Source organism: Corvus moneduloides, chromosome 3, assembly GCF_009650955.1.
Source record: "Corvus moneduloides isolate bCorMon1 chromosome 3, bCorMon1.pri, whole genome shotgun sequence".
NCBI lineage: Eukaryota > Metazoa > Chordata > Aves > Passeriformes > Corvidae > Corvus > Corvus moneduloides.
The window spans coordinates 40,444,570-40,462,853 of NC_045478.1; positions in this window are offsets into that span (position 1 = coordinate 40,444,570).

An 18,284-nucleotide genomic window follows, 5' to 3' on the forward strand; every position below is an offset into this window, starting at 1 on the left:
GCACCTGGCAACATGTTGTGACCTTGTAAAAATGTCTGAGTATTATGTGAGCCTTACCACTGTCTTTCTCAAACTTCGAAGGCTTTCTTACCCCCTTTCTTGCCAGCTTTTTAGATTATTTGCATTATATAATGGGTTAAATTTTCATTTTTAATTAAATAATCATTATTTTAACCAATTAAATTATTCTACTCCAAAGAAAAACTTAATTACTTAATTAAACCTTTGGTAATGGTAAAGCAAACTTACCAATGTGTGCATTTAGGTTGCAGAAAGGCTTTCTTCCAGTTTCTGCAATTTTATTATTCTTTTTGGGAAAGATTTTTCCTTCAGCATGTCACTCCAGGTGCAGCCCTCAGAAGGCATTTGATACATAGAAACAGAGGATTCTACGCTGCATCCTTCTGTCTCAGTGGGAAAAGATATTTCTCAGCCTGTAATAATCTGCAGATAAACAGCAAAAATTTTGGACACATTCCCTGCCTACCTCTAGTCTTTCCTTGCCTATTCAAGGCACAACATAACACCATTAAATTCAAGGTGTAAATAGCCCCTGCACAAAAGAATAAAGGAGATTTATATTTGCATTATTTCAATTTACATAAACATAAAAGAATTATGTTCAGAGTCCAGATCACTACTATTTCTAGGATGTACAAAGCACACATTAGTCAAGGAAAAATTGTTAATGTTTGTGCTACAGCTGTTTTAGAGAAAGACTTTGGAACATAAGAGAATGTTAACGTTTTGCTTAAGGATATTATGATGCAGAACACATTCAGATTCTTCTGCCATCTCCTTTCCAAATTTAAGTAACTCAGTGGATGAAGAATAAGAAATTGAAATTTTGCATGCATACAGACATACACACACACATATATACACAAATCCTTATATATTTAAATATCACTACAATACCTGTGAACATCACTATGTAAATATGGACACTAAATATGTATGTAGAGATATATGTGTGTATGTTCATGTGTGCATTAATTAATTTTTTTTTTTTTACTTTATGCCCCTGTATGCATGTGTAGCCATATATGTGTACGAAGTGACTATGAGAGTGAGCATACACATTCCCTGATATTTATATTCAGAATTAATTTACAGTTTTATGGCTTCTGAACTGAGAGAACTACATATGCTGTAATTCCAACTGTGAGTCACTGTGATGGAAATAAATGCTTAATGAAAATAGACCATAAAACAGTTGTGTTTAATAGAACATAACTGAAAAATAAAGAGATAACAAGGAACAATGATCCTCCCATTTATTTTGTTATATTCCTTTTTAAAAAATTTCTTTGTAAACAGGAATCTAATCAAAGACAGTCCTGAAGAAACAGTTTATCCTTTGTTGTGGCCTTGAATTTTGACTCAAACAATCCTGCTCTGTAGTCATCTGGTGAACATACGGGTATTGTTCATCCCCTAGATAAATGCAGGCCAAACCCATAGATATTTTTTGTGATGTTTTAGGACTGCAAGCCAGACAATACTATGGCTTGATTCCCCTCCCTGGACTTAGGTGGTAGGGGATATATTGCTAAGGAGATTGTCAGTTGGATCTATGCAAAGGAAATTTTTTTGACTCAGGGTTAGGCTGGATAAACACACAGAGAGACAGCAGCCCCAAGATGCCTTTAGGTTAGGGTTGAGAAGGCCTACAGCTCCGGAGGTGCTGTACGTGGAACGGGCACACCAAAGAAGCACAGTACTCCTTCTTCCAGAGATTTCTAAATTGGACCACCAAAGACGCTGGGGGTTTCAGCTGCAGGCCCACACTGCACTTATGGTTAGGGGTAGGTTCTAGAGAGCCACAAAGCCTACAGGTCCAGAGACAGTGAGCAGGGAAAAGACATGCCAATGGAAGTACAGCACTGCACCAACATTGCTGCCTGCACACGTTTCTAATCTGGGCTGTCCATGGTAGAGGGCCCCAAGCTGTCATTAAGGTTGGAGTAAGGATTCAGAGACCAACAGTGCCTACTCCTCCAGGGACACAGCGGGTGGAAGAGGCAGACCAAGGGAAGAACAGCACTGCACCACATCTTTGCCTTCACAGCTTTCTAAGATGGTCTACCTGTGTCCCAAGGATAAATTATGCTTAGAGTCAAGGTTAGGGTTGGCCTTCAGACAGCAAAAAAGGTTACATCTTTGGGGACAAGGGGGATGGAAAAAAGCATTCCAAAGAGGAACAGCACTGCTCAAACATCTCTGCTTGAAGAATTTCTGATCTGGGCCACCTGTGATGCTGAGGACTTCAGCCTCACCCCCAAGCTGCCATTAGGGTCAGGGTTAGGGTGCAGAGAGGAATGAGGCATGAGGTACAGCTTCAGGGATGCTGTACCTGGAATAAACATGCAAAAGGAAACATGGCACTGCACTGACATTCTCGTTGCCAGAGTTTGGGATTGAGAAATGCAATCCTACACCTAACACATTATACAATCATAGGTTGATAGAATGGCTTTAGGTTGGAAGGGACATTATAGGTCATCTAATTCCAACTCCCCTGCCATGGACAGGGACACTTTCCACTAGACCAGGTTGCTGAAAGCCCTCTCCAGCCTGACCTTGAACACCTCCGTGGAAGGGGGGGCACCCACAACTTTTCTGGGCAATGTGTTTCAGTGCCTCATCACCCTCAGAGTAAAGAATTTCTTCCTAATATCTAAACTAAACCTACTTTCTTTCAGTTTGAATCCAGTCCCACATGTCACTACTTTGTAAATAGTCCCTCTCCATCTTTCTTGTACACTCCCTTCAGGTACTGGAAGTCTGCTATAAGGTCTTCCTGAGGCCTTCTTTTCTCCAGGCCAGCTCTCTCAGCCTGGCTTCACGGAAGAGGTGCTGCAGCCTTCTGACAATCTTTGTGGGCCTGCTCTGGGATCACTCCAACAGGTCCATGTCCTTCTTATTTTGTGCACCCCAGAGATGAACAAAGCCCTCCAGATGAGGTCTCACCAGAGTGGAGTAGAGGGGCAGAATCATCTCCCTTGACCTGCTGGTCATGCTCCTTTTGGTGCAGCCCAGGATATGGTGGGTTTTCTGGATTACAAGCACAAATTGCTGTTACATTGATCATCTAATTCACTAACACACCCAAATCTTTCTCCCCAGAGCTGCTCTTCATTCATTCACTGTCCAACCTGTATTTGTGCTTGGAATTGCTGCAGCCCAAGTGCAGGACCTTGCACTTGGCCTTGTTGAACTTCAGGAGGTTCACACGGATCCGATTCTTAAGCCTGTCAAGGTCCCTTTGGACGGCATCCCTTCCCTCCAGTGTGTCAGCTGCACGACACCTTGGACCTCTGTACATCTTAAAAATAATCACTGAAGTTCAAGTGATAGAAATAATTATTTATCAGAAACTCAACATTTCTGTTAAAAATCATTTAGCAATGAAACAAAACGATTAATAAAAATATTCCTGTACTTTGCCTTGCAGAAATGAAGATACTGTAAAACACAGTCTATTTGCTGAAGTTTGTGTAGAATTCAATTCTATGTCATTAAAAAGCTATCTCACTTTCGCATTTTGACATTTTCAGCATATTTTACTGTCCTTTGGACCCTTCTGATAACAAGGATATTCTCAGACCTTCTCCAAAGAAAAAACCCCACAACCCTGAAACATAAAATCAATGTTAAATGACAGAATGCAATGAAAGCAATTTTGTAGCATAAAAATTTAAATGAGCAGCAGGATTTCTGGATGCTTATCAAAACCAAGCCAACTAATCTTTTAAAGTGTGACTGTTATTCCTGCATACACTAAAATGAGGGAGTGAGCCAAAGCCAGTAAAATCCTGTGTCGTCACAGAAGAACATTTCAGTGGAATTTGTATCCACATAACAATTTAGAAGTTGGTTTGTTTTTGTGGAGATTTGTTTTGGTTTGTTATTCCATCACAAGCACTGTAATGTGTCAGGTTTTCTGTGGCTCAGGCTGGCATCAGTAGCATCGTACAATTCTGTAACATCTTCTGTTTTATCTAGAAGTGCATGCACTTCAGTTTCCACACCTGAAATTTCCACCTTCTTGGTGTAAGGGAGGAATCAACTCAATGAGTATTTGCTTACACGGTTGTCTTAATTGTATGTAGTCACAACTCTGAGCATATGTCATGTGTTCATTTTTGGAGAGATGCTTAAACGAAAACCATTTCCAGTGACTTACAGCATGATTTTTTTTTTCAAATTAAACTCATTTATAATAACTGTAACTGTTCTATAACCAGTCCCTGAAACAGTCAGTTGGGATAAAAATGTCATTGCACTCAATGCTGCAGAGGTGGCACTTTTGCATATCATATACAAGTGTTCCTTGAAGTTCTGTTTTAGAACTGGAAATTATTTCTTTTTCAGTTTTGCGGCAACTAAATTGAAAATAAAAAGTTAAAGGTTTTTTAGGGTTTTGCAGAACCGGAGAGCTAGAGATAAAAAAAAAAAATGAAAATCCCATTTTCTCATGAAGATTCTCTTAATTATAAATCATACTTACATTTGATTATAACTCACATCTTTGTTCTACATTTAGCAGGATTCTCTCTGGAAATAAAAGTCGCTTAGTCAAAGCTGATTCAACAAAGTTTGTAATGCTCCAGTTCTTAGTCTTTTTCCAGAAGGTTTCTGACAGAACATTGCCTCAGGAATCATCTTGCCTTGAGCAGTTGACACTACCTTTAAGTAAAAAAAAAAGTGAAATATATTTCTATTTCTCAGAGATTTTCTCTTGTATTCTCCAGTCATTTGATCTGGTCTGGGTAACAGATCTCACTATAAATGATGATAAAAAACTAACAGATAGAAAAGGGTAATTAAAACTAAAAACTTGAATGTGTACTGGGAAAACTGGAACAGCAAATATTTTGTGTATGGGATCCCCCTGAAGTGAAAATAATGGAATCTTTTGTCCCATTTGTGGTTGCGGTTGCAGCTGCATGGTAAATGTCACTTCCAAACAGGGACACAGCTGTCCAACACAGATGCTAGATTTTTTCAGTCTTACACTGAAACAGAAACTTCACCAGTTTGGAGACCACCAAACTTAAACCTTGTGCTGTTTAAACTGTGTTACAGACAAGAATATAGAATTCAAGAAAACACAAAAGGAAAGTAAAAATAAGAAACAGAAATAAGTTCTGGGACCCAGCCTGTATTTTCAGAGATTATTTTTGGTTTATTTAATTTTATCTGTTGTTGAAAAGGAGGCAGTCCAAGCCGGGAAAAGTATCAGAAAAAAAGCAATCCCAGCTTTTCCTGTATCCTGATAAATATACTCAGATACTACTGAACTCAACTGACCACCCATACTTCCTCCTGTTTTCTCTGCTTAAGAGCATCCACTGCTTTTTACTGTACTTTAATAATTTAAATATAAATGTCAATAACATTCAGTAGTATTTAACAGCAAACTAGTAAATACTGGTAAATACTGGTAAAGGGCCGGATATGTTCTCCACAAGATACGTAACAATGTAACTTTATGAACAAAAGAACATTTTGAAAAAAGAAAAGGTGGTGTAACATTAAAGAAAAACCAGCACTGGCCAGGTCTGCATAATGACAGCACAAATTAAACCTCACAACAATTCTCAGGAGACAAATGCTGTTATATCCTTTCCCATGTGAAGGCTCAGCAAGGCAAAGCAATTTTTTGGAAAACACAAGTGACTAATGTTGAGTGAGGCAGAAGTTTTATTCCCAGTGGTCTGAGTTAGCACCCGAAATAACATCCAAACAGTGCTGCCCTTTTACTGCCATCCTTGCTAAAGTATTTGAAAGAGTCATCTATTCCAAGTAGGCAATTTTGACAGCAACTGGTACTGCTTAAACATATATTAACTGTTTTAAATTGAACTGAATGTAATGCTGGAAAACAATTAATATAGGCCATTAGAAGATGTAAGGAGATAAACTACACATAAGGAGAAAATGCTGTCTCTGGCCATCTGCTTGTCCTGGTAACACACAGAAAATTTGCAATATGCAACAATTCCCTCAACTTGCTGAACAGCAGGTGCCCATCTTTTCCTTCAGCTGTCCAAAAATTGTTCCCTTAGAACTCTCCCTGTTCTCCCTGAAGGATTCTTTCATAGGTTTGTAATGCAAATTTAGAATAAGCAGGAACAGGTTCTGTTTGAACTAGAATTATCTCAATTTACCTGGTAACCAATGGATATAGATCCTTATTCTGTCCTGTGAGCATTCTACTTAAATGAACAATCACTTTTTTCCCCCAGTGTCACATCTTTTATAGATGGAAACGACAGCATTATTTTACAAACAATAAAAAGCACAAGGTGTGAGGACTGTGAATAAGGAATCCTGTTTCCACTGTGCTGTTTTTTCTCAATAAATGCTAAACCATAAGTAAAGCAATAAATAACCAGAATAAGTTATTGTCTTGCATCCTTAGCAATCATTTTTGTCTTCACTTGAAAGGAGGTTATAGTTAGTTGAGGCCCTAGGAATGTCAGGCTCAGATGTTACAGAAGGAGTGGAGAAGCATATTCCATTCAAAAAATTCACCAGTTAGGGAATCAAAGGTCAAGATATGGCAATATTAAATTCAGTAGACAACTGTGTGTCTTTTCTGCATATATTTTGAATGTCATTGTTTTTAATTATGTGCCATATACGTTCTGGAAAAGTCTTGTGTCCCACATTTAAAATTTAATGCAGTAAATTAAGATTTTGGGACTGCTAAAATAAAGAATTAAAGCTCCAAATTTACAACCTCATCAAAAAGAAAATATGAATATCAAATTTAGATGTCAGGCACATAGTCAAAAACTATGATCTCAGCAGCCACTAATCAGCCACTTACATGTCTCTAGGTGCCTCCTCATTCATCCTGGGGATTCCATGACCACTCATGGAGTTTTAATATTCTGCACCTCTACATAAGTCTCTTGATAGCCAGAAACTAGGTGGCACCATGCCTTCAGTTGTGAGGAGTTTGATCAAATAAGGATGTTCTAGTTATGCCTTGACACCAAACAAAATGTTCACAAATTGCAGTAGTGACTGCATTGATTGTGGTGTTTCCACAATGCAGCCTTTGCAGAATGTTGTAGGTTAGAGCAATCTCTAGAAAGACATGAATTTAAAGCTCCCTTTAAAAGGATTTTTATGTAAGTGGATTGGTTGCTCAGCTCTCCAGGGAAAAAGGCTGCTTAGCCCTTCCATCAAAGTCACTGTGCAGAGAGAGAAGCTCATGAGAGCTGTGGGTGAAACATGGTCTTGGTGATGAGGGCACTTATCTGGAAAACAGTATATTTAAATTCCAAGAGACAGAGAATGGAATTAACCCACTTTTACACCCTAGGGAAATGTTTAATCTCCTACTAAACAAGAAAGGGGAAACAATGCCAGCAAATGGTACCAGCAGTCTCCTTTCCTTTTTAAAGAAAACTTAACCTGTCTTTGCATTTCAGCTGTCAAGTTGCTGTTGCATAAAACCTTGCAACAGGCTAACTTAGGGTTTGGGCATCCTACCTAAACTCTCAGACGGGACCCAAATTTGAACCAATCTGTGCTTCAGTAGCTCAGATCCCTACGTACAATCCTACAATTTAAAAACTAGGAAGTCTTTGAAATTTAGGCACCTCTAGAGCATTATTCCTGTGGCTAAACACCACAGAAGATTAATTTTGATCACAGATTTACTTTAAGGACCAAAATTGCAATAAAGGTTACTTTAGAGGCCTACACACAGTACCAGATCTCATCCCTGGTGTTTCAGTGTTACAACTTCTCCAAGTATACCATCAATAATTTCTCTCAGTAGTAGGCAGTTATTATGAGGGTGAAATTGATATACAGAGTTAATGTGATGATAATAGTAGTATCTAGGAAGTTAGATGAAAATGATATGACGTAATACCACTTAAAGTGTTGCACAGTATTAGAGACACATTTTAGTCCTTATGACTTGTTTCACCCTTAGCAGGTTGCATTAATCTCCTGTTCCAATGACCCTGTTTATGTCTGATGTGGGCTGTAATTTTAAAACCAGCATCTCTTTTCAAGTTCTCTGGCTTCCAAACATTTAAAATTAGAGCCTGCAGGTAGAGTTAGGCTTTACATTACATTAAAATGGATGTATGTCCGTTCCATTTGCAGTTATGATTTTTTTTTTTTTTTTTTATTATGTTTCATTTTAGGGACTTAGATGAGCAGCAGACAGGAAAACCCTTTGATTTGTATTGTTAACACAGCTCAAGCCTGGGTCAGGAGAAATCCTCTGGAAGAAGGGGAGGTGCTGTTTTCCCTGACAGCAGCTGACCTTGCTCAGCTGGGAGAAGCTTCTAGAGAGTAGAGTGTGAGCAGCAGAGTGTGAAGGACACAGAACAAGCAGAGGGTCCACAGCAGGAAGAGGCTGGGCAGCCCCAGAGAGGATAAGTGAGCAGGCACACAGCCAGGCCTCCCAGAGGCTATAAGAGAAAAAAAAAGATTTTTCTTTGGACAGGGAAGGAGGAGAGGCCGCTGGAAGCAGAGAAACAGCTAAAAGTTTCTGGACAAAGATCAGGACTGCAATTAGAAGACACTATATGTGGGAGGGAGAAGGAGATTTTTTTTTTTCCCTAAGGGGAAGATTGAGGTTTTTCTGTTAATTATAATGCTGGAAAGAAACTTAACTTTTAGTTTGGAAGTCCTGATGATGCTATGTTCACTTTAAATAAAAAGTTCATGTAATTTAATTTCAAATCTCACATTCACTGTCAGACACGTTTCTTATTCAAACTCTTTTTCATTTTTAAACAAGTATCACTCAGTAACTCTTTATTATTTTAAAACATTTGTAGATATTCACTGACAGGAAGGTTTTAGACTTGCTGCATCTCAAAGGTTCCAATAAAACTAGATGAGAAAGCCTATCATCAGACTTCAGGGGTACTTAAATGACTTGAGTTTTCACACTGGGGAAAACAGTGCCACCTCCCACCTTGCCCTCTCAACACCAAGCAAAACAAAGCAAAGCAAAACAAAACAATAAAAAATTAATAACCGAACACCTGAATTATCCACTTAATCAAGGCAACAATGTCCACTGTCATCAGTGACCTCATCAGTGTTATTTCATGTAGAGGATTAGCTGTGTAAAGTAGAACAGAGACAAAATTCATTCCCATTAGAAATGTAAGTAAAATATTATCCTATTGATTGAACAGAAGACAGCCTGAAAGAAAATATCCCATGGAAACCTGTGTCAAGAAAGAGACTGCCAGGAAAGGTAAGACCAAGTAAGCAATGGTCATTTCAGCTGCTTAAAATTACAACTTTGTATCTGAATTCCCTTTGACCCTGCTAGGAAGGAAACCTGGGGGCTGCTAATGCTAAGTGAAAGGACCATCATCATAGAGCAACCACCCAGGCAAATTCGCAGCCTCATTTATACCACAGCTGAACAGCAAAGGACGTGATTTCTGGCAATGAGACTGTGATAATATTTCACTCAAGGAAGAAAGGGTTCTGTACTCCCTCGAACATCACTCTGAACATCCAGGACAGGTATCAGTAAAGAGACTTCTCCTTACATTTATCCACAGGAAAACAAACATCTAATTTGCCTAGTCCTCTGGCAGGAGGCCTGACACATTTTGGGGGCAGATGAAAGAAATCCAATGAACAGAAACCGGAGCTGTGTCTAGTACTCTATCCCTCCTCATTTTGTCCTCTGCTGCTCTACTAGTAATAATTATTTTTAATAATAATCATAATTTTTACAGAAAAATAAATGTCACAACCCTTTCATATAATTACTATGTAAGCAAGCCCTCAGTTTAACTCTCTTTCTTTTGCTTAGTGAGCATGGGAAAATGTTGAAACAAAACATCTTAGCAGTGCTTTATTTTTAAAAGTGCTGTTACCAACACAAGATGCTTTTTCCAGCAGAAGGCCTAATAATGTCAAGAGTGCAGGAGGTCTCATAAGCAGAAATAATAGGAGTTTCATGCAACACGTGAAATTATAATGCATCTTATGAGTAAATCAAATCACCTTTTCTTTATAATTTCTGAATTCCATAGGGGCCATGAAACACATATTTAAAAGGTGTGCAGAAGGACCTTATTCATTAAACAGCAGAGAAAAGTAGTTGAAGCTTTATTAAAAATTGACTAATAGGCATTCCAGATAATTGAACTGACAGGCTGTTTTGACAGCTGCAAGCAAAAATGTGCTTTCTCTAAACAGTTGGTGTAACTCTTTTAGATTTATAGAAAGAGGAATGATGTACTGGTTTAACTTTAATCAGTTTATGAAGTTAAAAAAATTGTAACTGTTCACCTAGTTGAAGCTACGCTAATTGAAGGTGCTGCCAGCCATTTCAGTGGTAGAGTTTGAGCTGAAAGAATTGCTAAGTTCTCACGCAATGAGAAAGGTGGAAGGTGAATATTTTAAACAGTTTTGCTTAGCAGAAAATGTAAATTAAGATGAAAACTGAACTCTGAACTTGATTTCCAGAAAGGCACTGCAATATTCAGCCTGACTGGAGTTAGTGGATTTTGCAAGAATCTATCAGCTTTGAAAATTAGGCTGCAACTAACTAACAAATGTGACAATCTGCACTTTGAGTGGGCTCACATAAAGTAACAGGCAATTATACTGTCTAAATGAAAAAAATAAAAAGGAAGAAAAGGGACAAAAAAACCACCAAAAAACCCAACAGAGAAAGGTTACTTATCAGACTTTCCAGGTTTGAGAATTCAAAGTAGAAGGAAGCAAGGAAAAAAAATTGTAAAAGTGAGGCAGGAAAGACAAGATAGAATTAAAGTTGGATTTTATAATAATTAGTTCACTAAAAAGAAAAAATTGACCAGGCAGTCAAGTTTCAGAAAAGAGAAAGAAATTTTAGAAAGGACAAACAAAGTACTAAAAAGGTAAAATAAGTGAAGACTTAAAAACCTGTTGACATACTACATAATTAGAATCGACATGAGTGTAGGACTTGTCAGTGAAGCATTGAGAATAGAGCCATGTTACTTTGTATTCAGTCTTTAGGTGTTCCTTTAATCTGTGTATACAAGTATACATTTTATATCTTGATTTAGAACAGATCTATGCTGTTTTATAAAGCTCGCAAAAAGAAGGATAAATCAGATGAACTCACCACAGGCGTGTTCAACTATAGGCATGTATAGAATAGTACAGCAACAGCCAAGAGGAGAGAAAAATCTTAGAAAAAATGAATAGCTGACACACTGAGACAAGCTTACCTGGCATTTGATTATAACATCTCAAAAATCAGAAGGACACAGCTATTGAATTTCTGTATGTGTTTTTATTTTTAATAAACAAGAAAACCAAGGGTTTTAGTATCCAAACACTGACATGCTGAATTTATGTTTGTTTAATGTATTGGATTGATGTATAATAACTGAACAAGAAATCTACATGCTGTTTTGAAGGGTTTATTTGATTTGGAGGTAGAAGTCTTTTAGTCATTTCATATGAGAAAGAGTGCTCTTGGAAATGTGTATTTCACAGTTATCAGTTTTAAACTACCCTTTATTCCAAGAGGGAAGAGCAATTGAACCACTGACTATTAGTAAAACTGGTTTGGAAATGAAATTTGATTGATATTTTAGATTTCTTGGGACTATATGTGGCACAGCTTTGTATAAATTATATTTGTTTAAAATGCAACTGAGCTCAGAAGTGCCAGGAACAATTTAGACCCCATAAATGTTTCCTCTAAATTGAATCAGAGAAGGCTGAAAAGCCTCTAAACACTGTACAGGGATTCAATGTTTAGGTTTTAAATGAAACAATTTTAAAAATTGGAGCCTTGCCATCATTTATAACACTGTCAGAGTCAGTGCTCCAACAAAATAAGTTGATTTTCTTCTTCTGTTCCTTGCTCATCTTTATTGGACACTTTCACTGTTAAATGAAGTAATTGGGGGGGGGGGGGGAGGAGAGGAGCACAGAGAACAAAAGGGTAAATGAAACATTATCATGGAAAACTATTTTCAGAAATGGCATTTTATATTCAATATGGATATTTTTGCCTACACCCAACCCTAAAGACCATTTTTATGAAACACAATAAAGCCATCTCAGATATTTTCTTGTTTCATTATATCCAAATACATTAATTTTTTGGTTTCAATGAAGATTTATGCTACCTATATTGCACAAGGTAAGTGTAAATAAGAGCTATAAATTGCTAAGCGGTTAACGTTGCTTATGAATGGAACTATTGTTCTCTAAACAGCCTGAATTTTAGAGAATCCAGCTAACTTAACGCCTATGAGGTGCCATACCGGAAAAATGCTATAAAAGTCTAATAACAATAAATATGCATTGGTATTAAGTTATATTAGTTTGGGTGAAAGTGCATATATTTAGAACTTACTAGTATATATACAGTTAAAAGGAGTTTAAATTAAAAATGTTTTGGGCACATGTGTGTCCAGCTCACCACATACGTACCTAACCATTCATTTAATTTGATGCCTTGTTATTAATTCTTGGAAATACAGGCTACCTAGAAGTGTCTGAACTATAAAGACTGAAGTATTGCAAGCTTCCAGTGCAGTCTGCAATGAAATTCACAAGTGAAGGACACTCTTGTTTAACAGTAGATGTTTTGCTAACTTTCGGACAGTTAGTATTTTAAGACAAGGCCTAGAGAACATACCAGAACCTACCATTTCTTAGAGGAGATGTAGATCTGCTCATTCTGGATGTCCAATATCAGGATCCAAACTAAAATCCTAGGTTTCAAATCCCTTGTATTATGCCAGATTTCAGTGGCAGGATTCATAGCAACTCCTTAAGCCTTAATAGCTCTACTGTACTCAGTCCACTGCATAGAGACATTTGCTGCATGATGTTAAGAAATGGCAAATATTAATGTGTGAGCAAGCCTTAACTATTGCTAGATGTAGTGTCTAAAAATCTAGCAAACAAAAACATATGGTAAAGGATCAGCTTTCAGTAGAGGAACTGAAAGTTGCCTAGGAGTGTCAAAGCAATGCACATAGGATAACAAAGTTAGCTACAAACCACCTACCTTTTGCTGTATGAAGAGACTATCCAGTGCCAGAGCCAGTTATTCCACGGCCAGTTTTCATGCTGCTACTATTCCCTCCAGTGTCATACTCTAACATTGCTCTACTTCTTCCTTTAAAGGTCTTGGACACATAAAAATGCATTTCTGAGCACTGTCCAGATATGATAAGGAGATGTCTTAATCTATTTGAACATAAAAATGAGCTACTGGTTGTATTCTAGCCTTGAGGCTACTACAACTTCTCTTCTAAGGCTGAAGAAATAGGACATAAAACCATGCTTTGAATTAAAACCATACCTATACTCTGACAGTTAAGAATGTTCTTCTGCTGATTGTCTATTTCTACACAATTCATGGGTAATAAATTTAAAAAGCAACGAAACAAAATAACAACTTCCATGTGCAGTGATTTCTCAAATCGTAATATAACTCACTATTTTGACTGCAATGATAACAACAAACATTTATTTAAAAAGAAAGGTGATTGCTTTTACTTTCAGTACATTATCTTTTGGCAAAAAATGCTGGTTTCAATTAACTTTTATTGATTCAAAGGAATTCATAAATTAAAGTTGATATGCAGTGGTTCTGAATGGTAATTTTTTACTCACTCTAAGTATGAATTGAGCTTAGAAGAGTGTATCTTGTACTGAAAATATTGGTTTGACCAGGAAATTTAAAGAAATTAAAAGGAAATGGATTTGAGGGGGAGGAAGTTTGACTAAATCAGAGGAAAATGATTTTAGGCACATCCTAAAATAGGTTAGAAAAAACATATTCTTACAGGTTATTCCTCCTTTTGCCACATCCTTCTCTTAAAATCAGGCAAAGTCCAATTCAAAGTGATCTTCCATTCCTCTGGCTCTTTAGTTTAATTAAACCTGAAAATCGTGAAATATAACAGAATTACCCCTCAGCTTCAAGTTAAACTATTCCTTTAACTTGAAAGAGAGCGGGAGGGATATGGGGAGAAGATATAAATGGCAGTATAATTAAGATTCGGGAACAGGATCTTTCCTACAATGACCAAAAAGTGTTTGGAAGAAACTTGTTTTGTTCATTAGGGCTCATTAATATTCTTGCCACAACATTTTTTTTCCATATTCATACAGGCCAAAACTTAATCTGGATCACTACACCTGACTGCTACACAGACAAGTGCTCATATTTCTTTGCATGCTTAGTTGGAGAATTACGTTCAAAGGAGCTTTGTAAGAAAGAATTGCCTCATTTTTGCTTCATGCTTGCAGTGGATAGTCTTCGGTTAGATATTTTACTTTCTTGTCTTATAAATCTCCAAAGAGCAAAAGCAACTGCGTGTATCATATTCAAACTTTTGCGTGTATTAGACTGCACAGGTAGTATACATATAAAACTGAAAATAAAACAGCATAGTGCAAGGTGTAGGTACTAAATAATTAACATCATTAATCTTTGTCCTGATACACAAGTCTTCATAAAATACAGGGATATTGCAGAGCAGCAATAACATAGCTTTGAAGTGCCCTGAGCGATCCTTTCCAGAACCACCAGTGTTAGGTTGTAAACATTGTTGCTCATCTCATGTTTTTAAAGTGCATGCTAAGTAGGGAGTTATTGTTAAGGTTCCATCCTCGCTTCGCACACAAAGGAGAAAGGACTTGGCTAGACTGGCCTCTAGGAGCACATTTTTTATCAGGGTAATTTTAGGCATTTTCAGCCAGTCACAGAAATAATTATGGGGAAAGGAGGAGGTGTGGGGAGCACACCAAATAAAACAATAACATATTTATAAGCCTTTCTTTTTTTCCAGACCTTTTTAAAAATTACAATAATTATTATTATTATTCATGCCTTTAATTTGGGCTATGAGAAAAAAAACCCTGAAACTTAAATGTGCTTTATTTTTTCTCACTTTGAGAGTTCTTACTTTTGCCTTAGTCTCTTTACAGATGGTCTTAGAAAACACTTGATGAAACAATTTTCCCAACTCCTACAAGTCTGAAATTGAGCTCCTTTTAGTTTCTACTAGGATGGAAAGGCACTGTTTATCTTCCCTCTCTATTCTGTGGTTTAAATGTGTGTATCATTCTCTATGGTCACAGCCCAGAGTTAAAACTGTTTCTAAAGCAGTGCAATTAAACAGAACATGCTAATATCTCCAGAAAACAGATGCCATAATTTTGGCAGCTTTCTTATATGTTTCTCCCTCACTGAAAATGCTATGAAACAGTGATGCATCTTTACTGTAACATATCACCTGCTTTAAAAAGGAGTACATGATTGTATTTATTTATCCATGTCTATAAAACACACATGCTTGCATACATAATTTGTTTTCCACATACTTCTTGTTCAGAAATTACCAGAGCCATAGAGGAATAAAGGTAGAGGAATAAAAGTAAAGGAATAAAATAAAATAATAAAGTGCAAGCATGTGAGATTTGATTCACAGTAAGTTGTGTTGGCTGCTTCCAGAGACAGACTTAGTAGTAAAGCTGTCATGGATACCACGAGTACAACTGCACTGAAGTCCAGAGACTAGACAAGCCAAGCTGAAAATGGCAAGGGAGAAAACAGTACTGGGTCTTGGCTGAAGAAACTGTCTGGCTTTTTCCCTTTCATCAAGACTTACTGCATCTGTGCTACTCTCTAAATAGGATTCAAGCACTGGAAAGCATGGTTTACATAGACTGACATGAATTTTCTAGTTTATTAAATGCCCCAGGAACTTTCCCAAAAGTCAGTGCTATTTGACTAAAGAAATTATTTGATCTGAGGATATATATGAGATTTCATAACACAGATTTAACTTCATGAACATTCAGGTCAATGTATAGTCTATAAGCAAGGTCAGCCTCAGTTCTTCTGAAAAGAGATTAACCATTTCCTCCCATTTCCCAGATTTCTCACTTGCGGAGAGAGAAACTCCACTACCTGTGCTAGATTAACCATGCTAGATGAAAGTATTATAAAGTAACCAGGTTTGGCTCTTCTTACACAAATTGCCATCAGAAATTTTAAATGGTTTAATTGTATGCTCATGATGTGTATTTGTGAAAAATTACCTTCCCAAAAATGCAAAACAGTTTTATAAGGAACCTTTAAACCAATGCAGACAAATTTTGTTTGTTTGATGGATTGATTGGTTTTTTTTTAATATCTTCAGAAGTTCAAGAGGACTTTGAAGGATTTTGGAGTGAACACAGAATACTGCTGATATGTTTTTATAATTTTGAATGGAGTCCTTTTCACTCTCCAAAAAAATTTAACAACTGGTGAATATTTTGGTGAAATACCTTGCTAGATCTCAGTGGCAGGAGTTGAAGGGGGACACAAAACATTCATCTCAGCTGACAAATGCTCAGTGGGCTGTATTTCATATGTACGTGTGAGTGTTGAAGTCATCCAAAAGAACAGGCACATTGAGGAAATTGTATCCGGTGTATAGATGTTGCCACAGAGAGTGAGAGACCACTTGGGAACGAATGTGTTCTGAAAGGCACGTTTTTGTGTGCGTTTATGTTTTAGATCTTCTAGTCACCTTCACTTTGTGGAATAAAAGGACCCATATAACCTAACAGAAGGGGTGACCATGTCTTTCCCACGGAAAAGAATCTAATGGAAGAGGTCTTTTATTTGCCCCAAATTCTTCTGGATCCTGAATCCTGAGTGTAAGAAAAGAGTCACTTCTCAGCACTTGACTGTGTTACAGTATGCTGGGGTTATGTTGTGTAAGCTTATAGAGGCTGATATGCCTCTTACTCTTGCAGAATTATAGGAAATAATTGCTTCTGACTTATTCAAGAGAAAAAGTTTATATCATAAAGTTAAAATAAATAAGAACATGATTGGAAACTATAAAGACTTACATAGTTTTGTCTATTTTTCCCTAGATACAGTTCCTTTAATATCTCGATGCTGTGAGGAAAATAATTTCACTGCCATCTAGATTTGGATTGTTTGATAAATTAGCAGGAAAGTTAGAAAAATGTTCTTTCTCTCTCTCTGTGAAAGCCATATTAACAATGTACATAGTTTCTTCTCTTTGTCTCTGTGTATTATAAACGATTGAGCAGATTGTGAGTCGTGTGTGTGGGTGGCAATTAAGGTAATAATTGTTCATAGACTATAGAAACTGCATTAGAAAATGGAGACACTCCTGCCTCCTTCTCTTCTCTTTTAGACAGTGAAAAAATGGTCTTTATTATGTCAGATAGTCGACCGAGAAATATGCATTACTTTTTAAATAAGATACTGGGTGGCCAACTGGCATAATATTTTTGGATAATATTTGTAAATGCTGTAAACCTACAAGCATTTTTATGATTGCTCAAAGATTACAAGCCAGTTTAGACCAAGGCTGAGTTGAGAGTTATAGAAGGTTTCAAGCCAATTTCTTTTTAAGATGCAGTGAGTAAAAATTAAGGAAGGATATAGTTTCAAAGGTTTGTTTCTGTTCGTGGCTAGCTACCCTTCTGTGTCCTTTCTTTTTTAAGGTGGACTTTGTAATTTTGCACTTCCTTCTTTTTCTTTTTTTACTTTTCTTAGGTGAAACTAAGTATTTTTCTTACTTCCTAGACTGTGGTTCCAGTACTACACCAGTTCTTTTTATTTTAAGGCACAACATGCCCTTAACAGGGCCTGTGATCTGTTGGCTATCAAAGTTTAGTGATCTTGAAAGACATTTGATAATAAATACTTGATTCTCTCATTGTGAAAATATGTTGCATTCTGGAGATTTGTATGGATTTATATTTCATCCCTCATACTATTTGCCAAGAACCAATGTTTTTAGTAATTTATTAAAAATTTTTTTTAAAAAAGAGGACTGCTATTTATATTATAGGGCTGGTGTATTTATTTAATGATATGTTAGTTCAAGTGGCAGAAAAAAAAAAAGAGTCTAAAACATGCAGCTAGATCTAGTTTTTTGCACCTATTATAATTTGGCATCTTTCCACAGACTTCACTGGAATTATAATCTGTTCCAGTGAGTATAATATGAGGTTCCCAGAAAACATCAGTGCATTAATTCACTTGGCTAGACATGGATTTCTGTGGATGAAGCTTAAAAAGGCATCTTTTTATATTTTTCTTGAATATTTCTTTCAAGATGGTGATTAGGATAATGGATCATGCCCCCACTACAATCTATGAATTGGTGAGACAACTGTGCTTGTCTATGATAATGCACATCACAACCCTGAGGCAAAGCACATGAGCTGGGGAAAGCATTCTCAGGGAGAGCTGTCTAACAAAATGCATT